The sequence below is a fragment of the Pezoporus wallicus genome, unplaced genomic scaffold (assembly GCF_028554395.1).
Source record: "Pezoporus wallicus isolate ANWC-B61680 ecotype Strahan unplaced genomic scaffold, APGP_CSIRO_Pwel_v1 contig_1035, whole genome shotgun sequence".
NCBI lineage: Eukaryota > Metazoa > Chordata > Aves > Psittaciformes > Psittacidae > Pezoporus > Pezoporus wallicus.
The window spans coordinates 1,230,711-1,244,949 of record NW_026636811.1 but is presented as its reverse complement, the minus strand read 5'-3'; the positions used below and the strand labels follow the sequence as shown (position 1 = coordinate 1,244,949).

General features: G+C 40.2%; 1 protein-coding gene across 7 annotated transcripts in view; it reads right to left on the bottom strand.

The window, feature by feature from the left end:
* Positions 1-14,239, bottom strand: part of BEND5 (BEN domain containing 5) — a 952,584-nt gene that overhangs the window by 384,070 nt on the left and 554,275 nt on the right. The gene's annotated exons all lie outside the window — the stretch shown is intronic.

Here is a 14,239-nt window from a genome sequence, read left to right as displayed (position 1 = left end):
TTGGAACACTACCTATATTTTGCTGCTGTTATTTTTCTTGAAAAGTAAAAAAAGTGTTAAAGCCAAAGCTGATGCCCGCTGGTCTGATATGCACTCTGTATTTTCACTTAAAGATACCAAACAAAAAGCTAACAGTACCAGTAATAGTTACACAGGTGCTAAATCTCACAGCAAAACATTGAAATTAGGCTCATCACTCACATGACTTCTGTTTTTAATACCAGACTCCCAAGGGGCACCCTCCTGATATTAAATCTATAGTTGAAGAAATTCCCATTTTCTTTCACAGTTCAAGTGGAGGTGCTTCACTACTAACATTGACTACTTGGCAATAATAGTACACTGGAATCCATACACATTCAATATGCAGTTTAGAAAAGTATTGTTTTCTTGCGAATTCATTCTCCAAATAGTGCATTTCTTACACAATTGTTTTCAAGCTTAAATATACCCCAAAGGGAAAGATATATTCCTTTTTTTTTTTTTTAGCTAAAACTGTTTTAGGTAACACTGTATTTTAACAATGGCATTTAAATCATAAAGCTTAAAGAATAACTCAAATGCACAAAAACTGAAGACTGTTCAAAGTTTTAAGTATGTACAGACATGCAATCTGCTCACAACTTGGTTAATTTTTACCAAGAATATAATCAATAGGGTGGTCAAAACATAACCTGTGTTCCGTAATACCTCATTTTTTATCATATGGTAAAGTTCCAGCAAGTAATTTCTGAGTATAAGGGAATATTATTCTGAACAAAGTCATATATGGCTTTCAGGTTTTTTGAGATAGAGAGGGTGTTTGGAAGGGGGGGATCTACTAGCTAGAGAAACAGAGCAGGGCAGCCGTTCCAGAGGGTTGTTCTCCTTTAGGTTTTAAATCATTTTGAAGTCTCAAGATACTGTTGCCACATGCTGCTTTCAGTGTCACAATGATTACATATACAATTGAAACAAAAAAAGTCCAGTTCCTGTATGATCCTAGAAAATGGACAAGAAAATATTTGTCCTCATATATTATTTCCATAGGACTTTGATACCAAGAGAATAATATGGGAACCTAGATTGCATAGATAAATTCTTAAGATTTAATCTTTTGAAATAATGGCCTTAGACCATCCTCAGAAGAGAAAAGGCGTCACTGCAAATATATTCAGTCCCAATCCCTGAAAGTGATCTAACCTTTCTCGGGGGCCGAGGATAATACTTAATCATGTTTTACATTAAACTCTCATGTCCTGACGGAATATTCTTTCAACGAAATAAAATCTCAGGAACATTTTATGGATCCGTTGGCATAGGAAACACTTATTTCCCAGCTGGTATATTCTGTAGCATGAAAAGGTAATGATTAAGCCAAAGTGACCACTGGAGAAGACACTTTCCTCAGTGTTAATGACTGGCTGGAGAAACCAAAGGCCAAGGAAAAAGCAAGACAGTCATTAAGCGCTGAAAATTCCTGACCTAAAGGTCATTATTACTATTACAAAACTGGAAAATGAGAAAGTAATTATTTTCTTTGGGGTTTTATATGTATTGAAAAGATGAAATTCCAGTGTCTGTTGCTGTGGATACTAGTCTGTAAGATACTTATCTTTCCCATTCTGGCAGGCTATGCAATGGATAGATCTGGGACTGGCAACCCTTCAAGAATACGTGCCAGACTGTATTTTTCTTTTCCAAATTACAGGTTAAACGTGCCCACAGAAAGTCAACAGGAATCAGGAGATGCTGCCAGTCGGCGCTATTTTGCCTTGGTGTGAGCAGTAATTCTCCCCACTTTAACCCTGCTCAGCAGGAGCCAGAACCTGGGTTGTCTCAGAGCTGCAAATGACACTCAAATCGTTGTGACTTTTAGCTCCCACCCTGCTGTACATCATTCAAAATCTTGCTAAATACCATCTTCTGTACTCAGGCAGTGTGCTGCTTTCCATGCTATAAACTTCTTGCCTATGAGGAAAGTAGGAAAGGTATTTCCTTTGAGATGACTCGTGTGTGGACTTACCTTTAAAACATGTTCTTCTAGTACCACTGCCACTCTCTTCAAGAACTGCACTGAAGATGATATTGCTGTTGCAGCCCAAATGATCTTTATTGCTACTACCATTCACTGATGTCTTCAGTGTATATGTTTTCAGTCTTATCTGGAAATTTCATTTGAGATTTTCTCTTTCCTTTTTTAAACCAGACTTTTTTTCCTGGCTTTTGACAGACATTTTACTAATACGACTTTAAAAGTAGCTTTACATACATAGATTCTGCACCGCTGCAAGAATTTGATTCCTTCTGTACCTTAGATGACAAAGTGACTTTCATTTGGCAAGGACTAAAGTCTTTGTAACCTTTGGGCTTCAGTGTAAAATATCATTACTACACACTGCCCATGATTATGTTATGCTTTAGACAGAGCTTCTGAGTAAGATAGTATTAATGACTCTTTTTCATAATATTTCCATTTTGGAATTCTCTTCTCACATCTTCACAGCACTGCATTTATATCTCATACTGACAGGGAAAACGATCCTGCAGCCCTTTTCTGCATAGATCTGTTCTGCTTGAGAGGTTCACACAAGTAATATAGGATATGCGCAGAAGGAGATTAACTGCTACTGGCTGATCTTTTCCAGAATGGTACCTCCACATACACACACTCCCACTCTACTTCAGAAGACTGGTTTTAGCAGGACAGACTCTAGAGCTGGTTCTTGCAGCGGGAATGGGACTGTGTGAGAACAAAGTGAAAACTGCTTAGAAATAATGTTTTCACATCCCAGTGCTTTTTAATTCATATTCTTGTCATACTCCTAAATCCCTTTCAGGGCTGGCTGTATGTCAGTACAGAGTGAGTTTTTAGAAAACATTCCCAGGAATTAGTGCTCACATCTCACCACTTCAGAAGGTAGAGTTCTACTTCTAATGAAAGTCACAATCAAACATGGGCCAGCAGCTCTTCTGAAGAGTATCAACTAATGTCACCACATAAAATCTTGTTGTGGAAGGTGAATGGGACATAACAGAGCAGGAATAATCCTCAGAATATTTCAAAGGAGTGCCTTTCTCAGCTATGCCTTGTTAATAATAATCACATTTAAATTAAAAGATAACTCTTCACAGTTGGCAAATAGAATGCTGAAACTACTAGAAAGTGCAAGTACTCACTAATATAAAAACTCTGCCTGTACTCTGTGAACCTCGCCACTCTCACTGAAACCAAACATCTTTATAACTTATGAGTTACAACTGTAGTTGTACCTGGTATGTGCTAGTAGCTGAATTTAAAAAATAACACACAACAAACAAAGGTTAACTGGAAGGAATTGCTGACACCCAACTCCCAAAAATTCATACCATGGGATAACTGTGATGGACTCCACCAGGAATTCTAGTTCTTCAAGGAGGAGTAACTCCTCTTATCTCACACAGCATGGAAAATCTGCATTCATCTTTGCCCCACTTACAAGGAAAGTGTTCCCGCAAAACATAAAATAGCATAGGAAACTGGTAACACAAGAGGTGTTTGAAATCTCAAGGGGCTTCATGCTTTGCTAGCCTTTTCCACAAAAGGCTGAGCAACATCTATTGTGCAATAATATTTAACATTCAGGGGAAGCAGGATCTCCTTTAAAGTGTGATCAGAAAGAAGGGCATTTCATAGGCTGTCACAGTATTCCTCATAACAAAGAAAGCTTTGTTTCATAAAAAAGTATCTTGTACTAGAATTCCCTAAGGAAACTACAGTTTTGGGATTTTTTTAAACAAAGACAGGAATTTTCAAGTTGGAGGTTCCCTTTAAGTACTCTTCTAACATGAATGTGTTTAAGGATGCTCTATCAAGTTCATGCATGAAATGTCATCCAGCCGTTATCATATTTCTATGCAAATACAGCTGTGAAAGCTAATGACTGAAATCTGCATTATTTTCACATTTCCAGCATATTATACAACTTCTCATTCTTTCCTGCTTTGTAACTCACATTAGCCTCTCACATCAATAAGACAAAGCTCAGGTTACATTGCCTCCTGCTTAAATTATCTACAAACATCAAAAGCTGGACGTTTGAATAAGCAATTTAATGTATACATTTTTATTCAGTTCAGTATAGTGATATTCTCCTGCTAGGAGTAAGAATTCTGCAGGATGACTGCAGAGAAATACACCATTCAGAATATGAATTGGAATATTCTTGCAACGCTTTTCAGTGAGGATGGTGTGATATTAAGATTAGATCCTGCATATAATCAAATTTTGATGCTTGTACACACAGTCTGGTATCGCTTTCCCTTTATAAGGTTTGTATGCAAAAACACAGCAATCCAATATTTTGAACATACATCGTCTGCGGATATTACACAGTCCAAACTGATAGAAAAATAATGTTAATGAAAACAAGAAACTGTCTGGGGCACTGCAGCGTACAGACTTTGCTATATTCATCACAACTAGTTTTACTATTCTGAGGACAGAAAATATTGCAAAACCAGTCTTTCCAGAACAGCTTGAGTAAACAGGGCTTATGTCCATCCCTAAATTCAATCTTAGTATATAGATAGACTCTTTGGGAGCTGTAAATATTTCTATAATCTTTCAAATTCTCTGATATGATACGCACAGAATTTATTCCAAATGGCCTATATTTTCAAAATGCGCTCCCTTTTTATTTACCAGTACCTATAAGAGGTAATAAAATAGAAAAGATAAGATAGGTGGGGAGACAACAGGGATTATATTACAAGCAAAAGGTGGCACTACTGAGAATATATCACAGTATTTAGTGAACATAAATATAAGCATACCTACAGTTTTTATCCAAAACACAAGAGAGAAAAGATCACAGAGCAGAGGATATCTGCATTTTGTTTAAGGGCTAAGCCAGAAGCAGCACAGTACAGTAGCTCAAGATACTGCTTTAAATGGTAAACTGCTTGGGAAGTAAGCTAATAATGGTTTAGATAAATTTTCACCTATGAAAAGTGATGGATTAACACATTTCTTAATAAGTAAGGACAGTTTGGTAGACACCCTTACCTGCCTTGCCTCTGACCTGAAGGGACTGTCTATAAAACAACCTTTAAGATCATTGAGTCCAACCGTTAACTCCAGCACTGCCAAGTCCACCACTAAACCATGTCCCTAAGTGCCACATCTGCATGTCTTTTAAATACCTGCAGGGACAGCAACTCAGCCACCTCTCTGGGCAGCCTGTTCCAATGCTTGACAACACTTTCAGTGCAATTTTTTTTCCTTTTTTCCTAATATCCGGCACAACCTGAGGCTATTGCCTCTTGTCCTATCACTTGTTACGTAGGAGAGCAGACTGACTCCCACCTCACTACAACCTTCTTTCAGGTAGTTGTAGAGAGTGAGAAGGTCTCCCCTCAGCCTCCTTTTCTCCATATTAAACAACCCCAGTTCTTTCAGCTTTTCCCCATAAGACTTGTGCTCCAGACCCTTCACCAGCTTCATTGCCCTACTCTGGACCTGCTCCAGCACCAAAATGTCCCTCTTGTACTGAGGGGCCCAGAACTGAACACAGGATTCAAGGTGCAGCCTCACCAGTGCCTGGTACAGGGGGATGATCACTGCCCTGGCCCTGCTGGCCACACTATGTCTGATACAGGCCAGGATGCTGCTGGCCTTCTTGGCTGCCTGGGCACAAGCTATTCATGTTCAGCTCCATCAATGAGCACCCCCAGGTCCTCTTCCATCGGGCAGCTTTCCAGCCACTCTTCCCCAAGCCTGCAGCATTGTGTGGGGTTGTTGTGCCCAAATGCAGGACCTGGCACTGTGCCTTGCTGAACCTTACACAATTGTCCACAGCCCATTGATCCTGCCTGTCCAGATCCCTCTGCAAAGCCTTCCTATCCTTCAGATGATCAACGTTCCCACCCAGCTTGGTGTCACCTACAAACTTACTGAGGGTGCACTCGATCCCCTCATCCAGATCATTGATAAAGATATTAAACAGAGCTGGCCCCAGTCCTGAGCTCTGGAGAACACCCCTTGTGACCGGTTGACAACTGGATTTAACTCCATTCAATACCACTCTCTGGGCATGGCCATCCAGCCAGTTGGTTTTTTTTCCAGCCAGTACACCCATCCAAGCCATGGGTAGCCAGTTCTTCCAAGAGAATGTTCTACAATGGAAGGCCTAGTCAGTCTCCCAGGGTAAGGCAGTCTCTAATCCCATAGTGTGATTACTAACAAGGACACCAATTATAATTTAACAAAGAGGACAGAGAGACATTTCATTGCACTGAGACTTCTATATATACCTTTGGGATCAGGTACTCCCCACAAAGGCTTCTCACTAATTTTGCACACCATGCGTGGCACAAATATCTTGGTTTTCCGTGGTCTTTCCCAAAGTCACTGAATTCCTTCCTGGCCACTATCACAGGTTTTTTTTTCCTTTGTTTTAAAAAGCAATCTGCTCATCAATAAGAACAATGGCAGTAACCATTCTTGCTCACACATCACATTGTGAAATGGACTCAAAGAGAGGTTGCACCCAAAAAGGACTTGGGTGGATCTCAAAATACCTATATGAAGCTTTATAATCCAAGAAATCCCACAGAGTTATTGCTTACCCTGCAGGGCTGTCTCAGAACAGGATCTCAAATACCATCTGTGCTCAGTGTGGAAGCTGCCAAAATCCCGTCCACAGAAACTGTGGAGCACAGAGCATTGTAACTCCCATTCTCCTCTGGAGCAAAGATTGAAAGATACCTCCATCTTCTTACTTTAACAGCCTGAAATTCTCACCTGAAGTTAGGTTATGTGTAAACCTCCTTTCAAAAGGCAGGCTGAGATTTTGTTGAAAATCAGCTAGCAAGACCAGACACCACAGTGATGTCTCCCATCTTTTATTGATAAAGGCCTTTCTGGGGCCTTTGCCTGGCAAGTGAGATGCCTGGCTTTGGTTTCCCCATCTGGCTGAAGGACTTCAGACCCCCACTCTCTGTCTCTAGTTGGAAAAATCCTTTTCTTCATCTAGATGCACACAATTCCCTTGAGTCAAAACCCCCAGGAAAGGAATGCATGTGTGTCCTAGTCTCAGGCTCAATGTATTATATTCCACTTGACTTCTTACTGATCACTTGTAAAGGTAGAAGCACAGCAGGTAACCAAGCTACTGCAGTGTAACATATTTGTTCCACTGAGAGCAAACTACTTAGAATTAACTCATGTTTACCAATTGTAATGGCACATACATGGGCAGTTACTGTAAATCAGCTGATGTGTGGGACACTTGTTATTCCTCAGTAACGTATTTAGGCGTCTGTATTCCAGAGAGAAAAGTGTTGCTGACGTGGGAAGTAAGAAGTGTAAGTAACAATTAGACTTACTCTTAAATGCCTCAAATAGCTCCAAGGTTATGTTTCCTCTGACAAAATATTCTCAGTGAACATACTTGCTGCTCTTACAGCACATTACATGTTTTAGCTTGTTCGGGGTTTTGGCTTTTTACACCTCCAGATTTTAAGACAATTGGGAGTGGAAAAAAAAAATACAATAATCACGTATTAATGCCTCACTTTAATTGTTCTGTATTTTGGGTTTTATTTAATTGTGGTCCTTGCTGAAATAGCAAGATCAATATAAACTCCATGCTTAGGAGGGCTAAGAAGAAAACTGCCTCTGTGTTAAAAATACCTCTAAAATGGCAGCTATGTACTTGGGATGCTATTTAACGAACATTAGTGGAAGACTGACAGTAATCAGTACCGCTGAGTAGTTTATTTACTTGGAGAGAAGCATGGATTTCAGTACATAACTTTTATCTTTTAAGTTTAGAAGTTTTGGTACTAGTGATATAATTTACCAAGTTATCTCTAGGCAATTAAAATATATTCTATAGTTTAACCTTTGGATGATGTATAAATACACATAAGACACTCCTCCGAGGCAATTTGACTGCCAATCTGGAAAATGCTAACGTTGTAGTCAATAAGTCAACAGTCTGGAATGTTAAATTATGAAATCAGACAGAAATTTAGTTCACATTCAACCCAAATACAAAGATCATAAGGAGCTCCAATTTTCTGCGTGGGACAGTAAATTTCAAAGATGACTGTATGCTGCCCCAATAATCACAATCTTGCACAGCATGTTCAGGTATTGTTGGAGAGATTAAAAACACAAAACCAGAGCAGAACAGCTCAGCATCAGATAATCACAAGCAATTCTATGTCAGCAACAGACAGCTGGAGACATAAGCCAGCAATATTGCAAAAGCGGTAAAATGGAGATTTCGTGACAGCGAGGACGTGGGATTCATACATTAAGCTAAAACTCAACCCAAAACATTGAAATTGTTGTTCACAAGTAACAGCTCTCTGTCACAGTGTTCAGAATGCCTACCATTTGGCATAAAAATATTTAAAGCAAAAATTAAGCAGAAGAAAGTCTTTTTTTTCTCTCTTTCATATTTTGCACGTTGAACATATGTATGATTTCAGTGTTATTAATAATTTGGATGAAGAGATCAGAATATTTTTTTTCCTAAATCAGCTGGAAGGGCTGTCCAGTTCTGTCCCGAACTAATGATTGAAGAAAATTTTGTGTGAAAAAGCAGTTAGATGGAATTATATCTGCAAATATTGGTTTAAAGATTTTTGCTTCAAAATACAGTTTAAAAGAAAATGAACAACACTGTTTGCTTTCAGTTGACATACCTTGAGTCATTCTGTTATGCCCTTTTCCCTTGAGTTTTAAGTGTCCATCAACTATTTATAGAATAGAATCATAAAATAGTTAGGGTTGGAAAGGACCTTAAGATCATCCAGTTCCAACCCCCCTGCCATGGGCAGGGACACCTCACACTAAACCATATCACCCAAGGCTTTGTCCAACCTGGTCTTGAACACTGCCAGGGATGGAGCATTCACAACCTCCCTGGGAAACCCATGCCAGTGCCTCCCCACCCTAATAGGAAAAAATTTCCTTCTCATCAACCAACACCCCCAAGTCCTTCTCCGCAGGGCTGCTCTGAATCTCTTCTCTGCCCAACCTGTAGCTGTGCCTGGGATTGCTCCGACCCAGGTGTAGGACCTTGCACTTGGCATGGTTAAACCTCATGAGGTTGGCATCAGCCCAGCTCACAAGCGTGTCAAGGTCCCTCTGGATGGCATTCTTCCCTCCAGCGTATCAACCGAACCACACAGCTTGGTGTCATCGGCAAACTTGCTGAGGGCGCACTCAATCCCACTGTCCATGTCAGCGACAAAGATGTTGAACAAGACCGGACCCAACACCAATCCCTGAGGGACACCACTCGTTACTGGTCTCCAGCTGGACATTGAACCATTGACCACAGCTCTTTGTGTGCGGCCATCCTACTTCTCTGATACACATTCACATATATCCCTGCTTTTCTCTTCAACTTTTCAACATTAAATATCTACTGCTAAGATGTAAGTCCAAGAAAAAAAAGGCTGAAAAAATCTTATTATATTTATTGTTGTGAAGCAGAAGAGAGAACAGGGAAAAAGACTTGTGAAGCAAAAAATAATCTACCTTTCCACTGCTTTCTCCCACAGCCTCCTTTATAGCCACCCTCAAAACATTTCCTTCCTTTTTAATGTAGTTGACCATGTAAAATCAGGATAAAAAAATGCAAGGAACTGAACTTGAAAAAGAACAGATTTCCTGTTTTCACAAACATTCCTCCGAAAGCCCTCTGTATGTTGGATTATCTATAAAAATGGAAAATATCTTGAAAATATTCACAAGAAAGTAAAATGTCTTCTGGTGAGTTTATTTCCCCTGCATATGAAGAGCAGTTTCCAAGCAATGTTTTATAGAAGTGGTTAGGCCCGATCAGTTTCCGATTTTATTGCTGAGGCTGCCTTTGTATCTCAACCTTTTTTTTCCTGGGATCTTGCCATGATAAAGATTCCTGAAGCTGAGACTCTCAGGGAAGGTAGTGGAGACAAGTGACTTGTAAAGAAACTAAGGCCCAGGCCCCCGAGGTCTTTGTATTTTAGGACTCAGAGCTTGACACAGATTGAAGAACAGTGTAATACTTGAGGCGCTGATGAAAGATTTTGAGAAACCAATGCAATAAGAGGCGTCAGCAGGGAACAGCAGATTGATTTCAACCACAAATGCCAAAATGTTCTGAAAAGAACAAAAACCATAGCTTCGAGTAAAAAGGCATGAAGAAGAAAAGAGCGGGGAAGGATACTGAGAGCTTGCAGGCCTAAACTTGCACATGCTAAAACTTGAGCGGCTTGTTGAAGCTTATCTTTTGGGTCAGTGGAAGGCAAGTGCCTCCAGCAGAGAGATTGGCTGTCAGTTTAGGGATAGGAAGAACCATTCTTTCCTGAACTGATTATCAGTTCCTCAGTAAGTAGGATAGGCCAGACACCTGGTATTGGTGTGCCTTCAGAGAGGATGAACTTTAGCATATGTATTTTAACCTATGGGATTGTTTTACAATGAGGATGGTAAAATACTGGCACAGGTTGCCCAGAGAGGTGTTGAATGTGCCATCCCTGGAGACATTCAGGGCCAGGCTGGATGCAGTTCTGAGCAACCTGGTCTAGTTGAAGATGTTACCGCTCATTGCAGGGAGGTTGGACTAGGTGACCTTTGTAGGTCCCTTCCAACCCAAACTATTCTATGATTCTCCTTCCCCCCTCCCCCCCCCCAATTAATACCTTAAATAATATGGTACCTTTTTTAAAGAGATGAGCGCACAATCTCTTGTTTTGGGATGCAGTGAACCCCTCACACTGAACCACAAACCTATCTGAATGGAGAGGCATAAAGCCCTCTACCTAGCCCTGAGAGGCTCGCAGCAATACAAAGATGATATTCTAGCAGCACACAGCCCATGCAGCACCCATCTGCTGTCTCAGAGGGATGTGGCTGAGCAAATCCTACATCTGATGATGAAAGTCTGTTTTAACTCATGTTTGGGGTCACTCCCATGCAAAATACATTACAGCCGGCCTCCATGCTTCTCTCATCTCCAGCTGGAAGCCAGCCCATCAGATCAGTACTACTGGAGAAACACTAAAGCCAGCTTGTAGTCTCACCTTACCCAGGCCAGAACACTGACTGCTGCAAAAAACATGAATCGGGAGTAAAACAGAGTGTTGAATACATTAATCAAAATGATCACCGTTGCAAGATCTGCTAGGAACAAAGAAAACAAATTCAAGGAAAGTTAACAGGAGAAATCATTTGCAAGGCTCCATGAGTCAGCTAATGAAATATCTGTCAATTGTAGACAGGAACCTTTTGTGCTTTTGCACAATTTAAATATAAAGTAATTTGCATTCAGGAATCCAGCTCTCCCTGAAAAAGATTAACAATAGGATTCACTTTCTTTCCACAACCTTTTTTCTCCCTCCCTTCCCCCAGGGGTGGCTCTGATAAGGTCACCTTATTAATGCAGATCTCTGTTTTTCAGAAAGCAGCCAGGAGTTTAACTGTTTCACTGTGAAATGATCTATGAGATGAGAATAGTCCATTTTTTATCCGTGATTGATCATTTCAGCATGTATAACAGCAAATCCTAAGGGACACCGCTCAAATCTCTGCTTCAGAATGACCTAGAGACTCAACGCTAAAAAGTGTTGTGCTCCACTACAGAATCCTTCATCTGTGTTTTTTTCCTTAGCATTTTCCCCAGAACATAATTAAGTTCTCTGTAGAAAGAAACATCACATAAATGAGCAAAAAGTTTTGAAAGCTGAGAGTTGGTGCCGCTACAAAGGAGTTGAGGCATCAGGCGGTTAATACCCCTTCTCCAGACACAAAGGCAGGAGCAGGTCTGTGATCTCAATTCAGGTGTCACGGCTTCTCATTTCCTTCCCTGGCCACCAGACACCTGTTGCCCTGCTCTTAATGGCCTCAGATGGGAACTGCCTAGCGCCAAAAATCAGAGGCCCTGGCTCTTATATGATGAGTTGAAAATAAAGCTATTTCCCCCCACACCTTTTACTTTCTTTTTAGTTGTTTACTGTGTATAAACTTTATCTCAGCTCCATTGTCAGGTTATTCTTCTCTATTCTATGCACTTTCAGGCAACTAATCTTCGTTTTGCTTTTTTTTTGGTTGACTTTTTGCTGACGTGTACAGAGTCCTTAAATAAATCATTATGAATATAAATAGCAGTGGCTGGATTACAGAGGCTTCTGGAACACTTGTGATAGTAAATTAGCAGGCAGGCAAACCTACAGCTGCCAGCAGCTGATGTAATATTTTATAGTATTGTTTTCTAGATTGCATAAGGGTGAATTGTTGTCCTTTGAGCCTCATTCTGTTTCTTTCAGTCTGTCAAACAGTTCAACAATCTGACGCTCACACAAGGTTCACCAAGAAACACGTGGCAGAATTTACAGGCAAAAGTTCTCTGTGGTTATAAATTCCCAGTATCATATACACAGACCAGGGGAGACAGAAGCTGAGACACAAGTACCTGGAATTTGGGAAAGAAACCTCAGGGACATCTGTCTACTCTCAAGAGTATTTCTAAACAGATGGGCATTGTATCCGCAAAAAGAGCTACCCCATCAAGGGACATTTGGTGCAAGTTCCCCCCTTTTTTCTTGCTATCCTTTCTTCCTAAATACTAAAATCAAACAGACTGCTGTAATAGTGCAATCTCTAAATTCCTGTAATCAACTGATGGAGCAACACTGATTATGGAGACTTTGTATGGGCAACACACATCTTTACATCCCTTTATAAAATGCTGACACATTGCCTATCTAAAAAGGGATTACAATCATAGAGGATGATCCTGCAAATGCCAACTATTGAATGTAGCATTTGCTATCATGAGTAAGCCCAGTGAAGCTACCAGAAACTCACATGGCTGGGACAAAAAGCTCTGATTCACATATATGACTAACAAAGATATTCAGGACACAACATTTTCCATCTGACTTTGCTTTTGCAGACTGAGATTTAGAGGGCTGACGCTTTCAGACTTGAGAACCAGCATACTGGCTGTGAGATGATGCAGGTAAGAAATGCAACAACAGGTAGTGCTTCCCCTCAGAAATAAGCTTAAAGAAGGAAAACAAAATTTGGAAAGCTGTGTCAGGAAAGCATCAGGTACTTACGTTATGATGATCATGATGGAGTATACAAAGTAGAAGGGATACAGGAGATAATAGCAGAGATTTACTGAAGATAAGATTTGGATTATGTGAGATTTAAGACAGCAGGGACAGAAGGGTCAGCACTAAGACAGATAAGGAAGGGAAGCAATAAAAGGATTCAAAGAGCAAAAGGTTTAGATGTGAGCAGGAGAAGTGATAGTAGCTGTTGGTCCCAAGCCAGGATACAGAAAGCAATGTCCCCCAAAAAAGTCTCATATAACTCTCTGATTACAGAAAAGACAGTCTGCTAGGCTGGTTTCTGATCCGTGTGCCTGTTTCAGCAAGCATGTTGCAAGTCATGCAATGAAGTAACCTTACAAGTACCATATGTAAGGAGCTCAAGTAGTGAGCATCCCAAGACTATGTGCCCTTGAACTGAAAGCAAGAAGCTTTTCCCCGGTATAACATGTAACTGTCTTTCACTTGTCTCATTTTTAGAGACCAGTTTTAGTCTTTGAGAGCAATGAGTGGCACATGTGCTAGGTACTGAGCCTAAGGTGTGCTATTTCATTAACTGAATGTTAGTTACCAAAATCTCATAGTTTCAGAAGGCACACTGTAATAAATTATTTGCAGGGTATCACTGATGGATATATAAAATCCAGTGAAAGCACCGTCATTCAGCAATAGCATGGCCTGAATATTTATAACCTTTTATTTACATTATGTCTGTTCTATTTTATGCATAGGTAAGAATTCTATGGCACATTAAAAAATCATTTCCAGTGATAAACATCCACAACATAAAAATTAATCTCTCTTCATCCCCACCCAAAACAAAGCAATTTTCTCTCCGCCTGTGTAAAGCAATTTTCTCTCCGCCTAAAGTAAAGACCTGAGTTTAGGGAGAGTTCTTGCTACAGTCTCTGAGTATTATCTGACTCATATTCTTCTACATGCAATAAATATCTCCCTCAAAAGTCATCTCTACCATGCAACGATCCAGGGACAGAATAAAGCAAGAAAGCAAGATCATTGTAACAATGATGAGCTTTAGTGCAGGGCATTATAAGGTCAAATTTCTGGTTGCTAGTCTGGGTGACTATTTTTACAGCACAGTGTAACTGAGAAAGAGTCTGCTGACTATTCTAAGGTTTCTGTTAAGGCTCTTGCTATGCCC